Consider the following 10036-nt stretch of genomic DNA (forward strand, 5'->3'; position numbering starts at 1 on the left):
TCCTTTTCAGTCACCACTGAGCTTTGAAGGAAGTGTTATTATTCTCTAGTAAGTCACTTTTTTTTCGTTGATATTTAGAGGAGTTTTACAACTTCAAAGAAAATACTGTTTCGTGACGTATTTCCTGGCAGCAGGAAGGGTCAAATCTTTTATTTTTAATTCATCATTAAAATAGATTTTCTATCAGGTAAAGGATTTATTTTATATTTTATTTGAATCTCATCTGTAATTACATTAGAAGAAAATAACTTCTCTAGGTGTCTGGTTGATAAACACTTTAAGGCAAACTGCACAGGACTGATAAATAATACTTATTTTAAAATATTATAAATGTTAAAATGTAATTATAGTGGTCTATGATAATTTGCTTTATGGAAAAACACTTATTAGTCACTTTTTGCCCTCTTGAGTTTCTCTGAAGAATAGTCCACCTACTCCCTGGTCTTTCCTTTGTTCATTCCTTGGATACAAGTTGTTTGTAAATGCTACTCTTGTGTATGACAAGGATGTATTATAGTAGCTATGAATGTTCATTGACTTTTTAAAATTGTTTGACCATTACTAGTTCATAAGTTGTTATAATAATACACCTACATGGCATATACTTTTCACCTTTAAATCCAAACATTTCCAATGGAGACTTGATTTTTGTTGTCTAAGGAGGAAAAACTGAGACAATAACGGATCATTGAAATAACCTACTTTTAGATCACGGAGCAGACTGGAGATGGAACGCAGTCTGATTTTCAGGGTAGTGCTTTATTCACAACCCAAATTGCCTTTTCTGCTAGTGGAATATTTCGTAGGTAAGAAAGATTTTTGGTTTCTGTATCAGCTGGTTTATCTGTATAATCTTTGCTATTATGCTTGTCCAGTACATATAAATCTATTCCAATTCTAGGACTGCCAGTGTTTCCTAGATTTTGCTGGTGAAGCCGAGCAGGAAGAAACATGAGCAAACGCTAAAAAAAAATGTTGTTTTGTGACAAATAAGACTGCAGTAAGTTACTCCCTTGGAGTAATTTGGAAATTAGTTAAGGGAAAGATTTTCATATTCTTTTTCATGTTCCTGTCATCTGTAACACTGTTCATCTTGTGTTCTGCCATCTCTTCAGCCTTCTTTTCAACAGTTGTGCAAATTCTGCATATAATGTAATTTCAGAGGGCTCTTACATGGTTTTGTATTTATTATTTCCTTAGGGCACATTATATTGACGTCTGATGTTAGACATTAGCCAACATACACTTGGGAAGATACTCTGTGCTAGCAATACTGTCGCAGATAGTATCTGTTGTAAATAGGTCACTGTCATGAAGTGGTTCATGACCCAAGAGACACTTCAGTAAATTTCTCTAGAGGCATGGCAAAAAAACACCACCAGAAAAGCCCCACACCTACGAAAGACACTGAAGAGGGAAGAACAATTGATTTTGGAGCCAAAAGCATGCAAAGAGCAACAACATGGACAAAGGATAAACCCTAGAGTTCTTCTGATCCCTTGAAGAAGAGGTGTGCAGAAGAGTGAAATGGTCTATGGGGCAAACCTGTCAAAAATGTGATACATAGTTACTGTCTGTGATTTCAGGAAAAATGAATTGAAAAATTAAATTGGCACTTAAAGTATAGGGATATCGCTTTTGACATTTCCAAGAGTTCTTTACTGAATAAGGATTTAAAGCATCGAACTAAAAATTTGGTCTCAACTATTAAGTATCAGCCCTGTCCTAACTGTAATCTTCTAGATGTTGAAGCATTGGCTCTGCTGCTTCATCAAGTGTTGCAGCCTGCATGAAGTTTTGCATTGCCTTAGTTAGAAGAGGTACAAAACCTGATCTACATAGTTCAAAGATGACTTCAACATGCATAAATTACTTTTGGTTATGCTCATGATGGCAATGGAAATATCTCCTATTTGATACATAGGGAATCAATTGTGTGTGCTAATTTTTGTATTGTAATCTTTTTTTTGTTTTTTAAGAAACCACTGGTTTTACCTGTACCTAGGTGAACAGATTTACGTATTTGCACGTTGTTTTGTCTGGTACTGTAGCATCTCATCTCTGTGAGTGTGAAGACGGCTAAGATGTGGGGAGAAAACAGTCTTAGAGGACTGTTTTTCTGCTCCATGCAATTCTAATGTAGCCATTTACAGAGGCAAACAGTGTTGAGCCAAGTTTTAGCTTCTCTGAATATGTAACTTGTTGCTAAGTTTAGAACATGGATTGAACACGTGTTTCCTTTAACTCCAGACAATAATGCTAAGCAGTAGAATTCAAGAAATCTTTCAGATCCCTTAGAATTTTAAAAAAAAGTAATCCCACAAGCAATTTAAGTCAAGTGAAAACTGCTTAGATAGGAATCTGATTGTAAGAACAACATGTAACAAGATACACAGAGTCCCACTCTCCTCTCTACAGTTACGGGAGCTGGTCAGCTGGAGTTGACTCCTGGAGTATGTTGCAACAGCTTCAGGTCTTTGAGTTTCCAGCCTATATGATAGGTGCAAGAAAGCACAGGTGCTGTGAGGCCATTTCCAAAAGGATCAAAATTGTTCAGAATTCCTCCATAGAAGTTTGGCTAAAGGAAAAGAAGAGAGAAATTTTTTCTCTAGGAAGGCTTTTTTTAATTTCAGAGATCAGAAATACATATGGAAAAGGGCACTAACTTGGATTATCCTTCTGCAGGGGACTACTCTGTGTAGACTGGTAGGTGCCAGCAAACCATTTCATGTGTGCATATGCACCAAGAGCATGTTGTAACTCTTGACTTCTTTTTTTAGTATAATATCCCAAAGTTTCCAGGAATGCTGTAGCTGCTTTATCAGCCCTTAAAATACTTGATGCACAAGTTACATCTCTCAGATTTGACAAGAAACTGCTCTCCCTGTCTTGCAGTTCAATTCCAAATGTACAGGTGTGACAAGCTGACCAAGGTTGCTAAAATGAAAACTAGACACAAAGCCCTAAGTCTGCTAGCAGTAGATATAATGCACCTGTCAAAGATAAGGTTGCATTTTATTTTTAGGGCTTAATCCCTAAACTATTTTTTTTTTTTTACCTAATATGTTGTCTTTTTTTTTTTCACTTATTACACTACTTTTGAAGAATATATTTACATGTTTTGTAGTCTCTATTATGACCATAATGCTTTATTCTCATTTAATAAACCCTCCACAATTTCTACATCTTCTTCCATTTTAGAATTAAGTGCTATAGCTTTTAAGGTTTGGAGTGAAAATAGGAGGTATTGAATGGCATAAGAAGTGAACTGCAGGGAAGATGTAGCTTGAATTTATGGATAACGTGAATTTAGGAGATAATGTACCTCTCCATAATGTAACTATTAACTGCTGCTCTGGGCGAAAGCACGATGTGAAAGAGTCATAGAACCTAAATTTTATTTCCTTTAGAGAGAGAACACTTCCCAACTCTAAACCCAAACGACTTCAAGTAAAGATTGTTACATTTTTAAAGCTAGAAGATTGAATCAAAAAAGCAGAGTGTAGGCAACTACACTATCTGAAGAGGGACCTGGTTGTCTGTACCACACTCAAGAAGCTGTTCTGTCTTGTAACTGTGTCATTTGCAGTCTTTTTTAGTATGTGACAAAAGACTTGGGGAGAATCATTGATGCAGATGAGTAATAACATCTGTAGTAGCAACATGGTGGGCTCCATGGTGCTCAATATTCCACCTGCTCTTTCCCCTTTCTCTAGAAGTTAAGGAAACGGGTGGCTCAGCGTATTTTGGGAGAGGGCTTTTTTGGATGTCTTTGTTCTGTACAAGAAAATAAAGAGAACGTACTTAAAACCACATCAGGATCCCTGTGCTCATGAAGATGCTCCCATATTCTTTATAAAGGACACATGCAAGGAAAGAATATAAAGTAGAACTGATTCGTAAGAAAAACGCTTGTTTTCTTACCAAAGCTGCTTAGTAAAACTCTTGGAGAACTGTTTCTTTAGACCAAACTCCAGATCAAAGAATTCTGAAAACGTTTTCTCTGAAGTTTTAGTTCCTATTTTGTTTCTCTAAACCACAAACAAGGCTTTTGTATCTGAAAGTCTTGCACAGATGAGCAAAACCTTTAAGTTATTTCACCCTGTTTAATTCCAGTCCAATACTTTTTATCCTTACCTTGACGGCCTCCATAGATAGTGGTTAATTTCCTGCTGATGACTAGCCATCTTGCTTGGTCTTTTAACTGGCAATCTTAGCTTGTGTTAGAGGAAAACAGTGCCCCTATTTTTACTTACTGTTGAGAAAACAACCTACCCTCACTATGATATATTGTCCTTGTTCCTGTGCTAAACTGGTTTCTTCTATGAGTTTTGAATATGAAATATTTCTATTGTGATTGTGACTATAAAATTCAATGCATATTATTGTGTTGACTTCAGATCAAACTGTTTAATTCTGATGTACTTGTTTCAGATCTAGATCCCAGATTGTTCCATAAAAAGGGGTCTGTGTAAACAGCACAGCTTGCAGCTAAAGGAAGTAAGTCAATAACATGAAATAACTATCCAGAAGAAGGCAAGAAACAGTTAGGAGTAAAATATGGGCCTTCTGTCTGTATTTTTTAGCTATCTTTTAGACTATTTGAGAAGACTGATGACATCCCAAAAGCTAGTATCGTCAGAAACTCACCTTGATTCTTCATTGCCCTCTTTTTAAAAATATTAGTTACGAGATTGTCTGCTGTTTTCTGTAGCCTTTGTATATGTACAGTTGTTAATGACACTAAGAGCAACACATGCATAAATGTGGTGTAGTTTAAAGGAGTAAAAGATGCTATTCTCTGGCAATAAAATCCAGACCTTGCGTATATAAAAAAATATTTATGAATGGCTCTTGCCTGAGATCAAAAGCCTGCTGCTCAAAAGGTCCAAAATCTGATCAACTCAATTCTGCTATCTCTGTTTTATCATGGCTTTACCTCATAATTCACAGCCAATATCTCCTGATATCAGCTACACATATCCCATCGTGAATTACTTTTTTACCATCCTAGCAAGTGCTGAGGAGGAGGCCATCATGATTTCGTTTGCTAAGAAAACATAGTTGGACCTATGAAGTTGCTGAAATTAGCTGCATGGTGTTTTGTGGAGTTGGTCTTGGCAATGCCTGAGATATTAAAAAAAAAAAAAATAGCAATCCTGTTCAATAAAAGCACTTAGTTATTATACCCGGTGTTTTGTTATGTAGAACAGTAGTGGTATAGACAAACAAAGACAAGAAGAAAATTTATTTATATCCAGCTAGCATTAGTCAATTAGAGAGACAGCAGCAGTCATCTCTGGATAAGCTGGTTCTTCAGAAGAAAACATGCACAATAGCATTCCCTGACTGCTAAAGAGTGAGAAAACCAATCTAATTAGAAAAAACATGAAATGAGAATATGAGTCAAACATAGTTAGTTAGAGAATACCAAATGGCTTTGATGTCATTAGCCTAAAGGATACAGAAACTGCACTAAAATCCACTCTTCCATTTCATTGGTGAAGGCTGATGGAGTGTTTGTCTCACAGTAAATACCACAACAAAATAGTAAGGTAAATAATTTCCAAATTGTTTCTGTAAGAGAAAAAAATTATTGCTACGTCACTGATTTGTGTATTTTTTGTCCTTGCAATGAATTGCACTAAGCTGACTTAATTTTAATGAAAACTTTTTTAGAATGTTTCTTTTATCTTTGAGAGAATCATACTTGTATGTGATGCTGAGAAGATTTTGAAATTATTTCTCAGGTTTTTTAAATACTGAAATTAATTACATCTTGTAAAGTTTATCACAGAACTTTCAGTGTCTCTTGTCATCTCTAATTTTCTATATACTTCTTATAGTCTACAAGAAGCTCTTGACCATTTTAATGAGCTATTAGTAAGATAATACAGATCCCCTTTTGGTATAAAAATGTTGGTAGTGATTTGCAGTAGGTAAGTGTTCATTAGAAGTAAGTTATGGTGTGATTTGTTTGAAATTTCCTTTTACAAACAGCAGACCCAAGTGCAAAAAAATCATTCTATCATGATTAATATTCTTGTATTAAAAAGCATGGTTCTCTGTGCCAACAGCAAGATTGTCCTCCATTCAGTGGAGATTTTGTTAATTTTTCACCTCATTGGTGTATTAGTGAAATCAAAGCTACAGATTCTGCTGAATTGGTAAGTAATTAGATAGATATATAATGTTCCCTGACCCTTTTTTGTTTTTAGAAAAATCAGTCCATAAAAATTACTTCTTTCTTTTTGCATTTTTATTGCTCTTCTACTTACAGCTAAATCTACGGTAAGCAACCGTAACGACAAATCACTTAGCAGCTCAGATGAATGGCTTTCATTGATAACAACAAAGGGCCTTGTTCACTGAAGTTTCTTCTATACTACAGGGAGAGCTTTGGGTATGCAAGAGGTATAGAGATGATTTCTAAATATGACCATACTCACCATATTTCATACTTAAAATACGTGTCTTTGAAGATGTCTGCTGCGAGATTGTTTTGTGAACTTAGAAACCAGTGTGGTACTGTTGGGTTTGTGCTGTGTGTAGCTTCTTGCTTGACCATGGTGAATGAGTATGTGTGTTCTGCACAATGAAGGTTTGTGTTGAGAGATCTCCATACTGGCTCGGATCAACAGGGCAGTATGTGTTGATAAATATTGCGTGCAGGAAGAAGGACAGCCATATTGATAAGGCAGTCAGCCTTAATGAGAAAGGTGTACTGTGTCATGAAATTATAGTATCTCTGTGTGACATAGTGACAGCCTGTCTCCATGAAGTGATAACGTTATATATTTGCATAATAAGTATCAGGCACAGAATTTTCTCTTTTAAACATATATGGTACTGGAGCTTACTGTGCTGCAAACTTTTTCTGTCGTAACTGGATAAAAACTGCCTATAGACCAACATCCTCACTCTTTAGTTCAGTTTAGCATACTCATCTTTTTTTGTTTTTCTTCTCAGACTAGAATTTGTAGAACATAGCTACAAGATAGTATGAAACAGTTCTACAAAACAGTGAAAAAGGATGACATGAGGAACTTCTGCTTGTTCACTGAGAGCTGAGCTCCTAACTTTTGAAAGGCTAACAATGGTTAGAGCAAGCAGAACCTGTGTTTTACATCTTACCTGAAAAATGATAACCTTTGGTACTTGCAGCACCATAACGTAATACCAGTTCAACATATGCTCTGCATGTTGTAAGTCATCACTTCATGAAGACTTTTTAATCACTTGCTGGACTGCAGCCTCACTTCTTAGCTAAGTCCTATTTCCTAGCCTACTTAGCCATGCTGAGGAGAAAGCTCATAGAGTAAAACACAACAGACAGGTGTCAGTCTGTTTATAAGGCAGATCTCACCAGTGCAACTTAAAAATACTTCTTAGCTGATAACTGGATGGGTGTCCAGATACATCTTGAGGCTGTACTGGGATGATACTCAAGTGAGTAACATCCTTCCTCCACCCTCTTATCTTCTGTGCCCACTCTAATTTCCAGTGGAAGGAAAGTGGCTTGCCAGCAAGGGTAGATCTGTCACTGTTTGCTTGAGGCAACTGGAGCACCTGGGTCTGTGATTTACTCTCCAGAGCATACTCATCTTCTGATTTATACACAAACGTGGGTACCAACATAGCTATAGAGCAACAATTGGAGCTGTAACCACATTTGACTAGTATTTGCTTGTCCTGTATGGATGTGAAATACCTGCAAAGTTCCCAGTCTAGAGGGTTCAGGGAATATGTGCTGTTTCAGAAACATTATCCTTTTGGGTCTTCAAAGTGAAACTGCATCCCACTTTGCAGTTTATGAGAAACTTGAAAATACTGGTGTTGGTACAAAATTTAATACATAACTACGTAACAGAAGACACTCCATGAGCCACAGATCTTGTTTTTCCACTAGCTATATCTATTCTATTTGTCTCCTGAACAACTAAACCTAACAAGATGAGTAAATCTGTACTAGCAGGTCGGATCAGGATAGGTCAGTCAGGTTGCTGGTAGGTGGTGAAGTGGTGTGTGTGAGGGAAGAACTTTCTTGATCTTTTTCGCACTGAGGGGTGGGGGGAAGTATATAAAGACATAGCTGATACCAGAAATGCACATCAGAGTGATCATGGTTTGAGAGGGCACAATTAGTAATATAATTGCACCTCAGTAGCAATAATTATTGTAATTACTTTTATTTACAGAATTCTGCACTAAATGCTGTAATTAATGTTATGGACACATTGTGATTTGTGGCTTGCGAAGGGAAAGATTCAAACAGAGCTTTCCCCTTGCATGGTGAACAGTGACTTCGTTTTGAGGCTAAGAAGTGTTGTAGTTTTATACTTTAAATAAAACCAATCAATTTCTTTAAGAAACCCAGCCAAGGATGAGAGCGTATGGATGGCACTAGCTCCTCTGGGCACTCTTCAGTGTTCACCAAGAGCAAAAGAGAGAAGTCTGCTCAACTGGTCATCTGAAGTCTAACTGATCACTGTGTAAATGGGAGTCTCCACATAACATAGCACCCAGCAATAACAGGCTCAGGCCAGGGCCTGAAAGGTAAAGTCTCCAGGAGTGAGTACAAGGATGGGAAGACGATGGAATGTCAATATAGGAAGGGAATGCACAGCACCTGCTGTTTCTGTTGTGGGGAGAATTAAGGAGGAGTTGCAACTCTTTACTGAAAACCGGAGGCTGCCAGAGGGTGTATCTTGGAACAACTGGTGAGAAACTAAATAATAAGAGAAGCAAAGGCTTGGGGCTGGCAGCGTTGCTGCTGAGAGGGTGGAAATATTTCTAAAAGAAGAGTCAGCTGGAGGATTTGAGGGCAGGTATACTGGGAAAGCAGGGTTAGGTGATGTGGGGGATGGATGATGTCTTGGGAGAAGAAAAATGAGAAAAACTCTTGATGTTTTATCTAGACTTGAAAAAGGCAAGTAAAATAGGTGGGTGACTACAGTCCATCATGCCTACCCTCTGATTTCTGGTAACCCTGCCTTGGTTTGAAGCACGTGCTATAAAGAACTGAAAGAAAGTAACATAAAGGATCTCCTAGAGTGGGAAAAATGGGCTAGGGCACATGAGAGACTTACCAAGTCTCACCAGTAAGGTGAGGTAATTAAATATATGTATGCTGTAGTATGTCTTGCAAATGTGCAAAAAACTGACAAAAGAGGCTCCCATTGGTGGGGACTGCAAGCATACGCTGAGGCAGTGCCCCAGCCCAGGTGGTGTGCATGAAGCCATTAGCTGTGATAATTAACTTCACAACTTCTCTCAGGTGGGTTCAGGTGGCTCACAGGGCTGAGTGAGGCTTTTGTAGGGCCAGGAAGCAGCCTGCTTTAAAAACTTTAAATATATAAAACTGATGAAGGTGAGCCATTAACAGTTTAAAAGAAGCACTCTTAAGGGTGTTTATAACAGAACAGATGGTTCCTCCTGGGCCTTACTGGTGTCTTACTGCCACTCATACTTCTGCTGGGATGAAACGTGAGTTGAAGAGAGACTTTACTACCTGAAGGCTTTTGAGGAAACAAAGTGCCTGGCTTTGAAGAGGGAATGACTGGAGCCTGCATCACATGAGGAAATTTGGAGAAGAGATTGAAGTGATTTGGACTCCTGTGGAAATTGGAGCTGAGGAGGAGGTAAGAGGGGTGCTGTTGCTGGGAAGGGTGAGCTAGGGAAGCTGAGGAGCCTCTACTGCTGTGGGTGGTATAGAGCTGTGTTGTGTTTTTCTGCTTTTCTGAACCTGTGCTGGGTGCTGCTGCGGTTTCTGAAGTGGAGTGCTGAGGATGCTGGCCAGAGAGCTGTGCTCCGACACAGCATGTGGAAAACGCAAGGGAAGTATGAGTCAAAGGGACTGCAGTAGCATGTTTCTGCAGGAGCAAGTACACTGTAGTGGTAGCTGCAGCATGGAGTGCTTCTAACGGAATCCTATAGCAAAGTCTTTACAGAATATTGCTCTGAATCATTGCAAAAAAGAGCTGGAAGTTATGTAGCTTCTGTGAGGTATAATTCATGGGCACCATAAAAAGGATGG

Source organism: Tauraco erythrolophus, chromosome 5 (genome assembly GCF_009769465.1).
Source record: "Tauraco erythrolophus isolate bTauEry1 chromosome 5, bTauEry1.pri, whole genome shotgun sequence".
In the NCBI taxonomy this organism is placed as follows: domain Eukaryota; kingdom Metazoa; phylum Chordata; class Aves; order Musophagiformes; family Musophagidae; genus Tauraco; species Tauraco erythrolophus.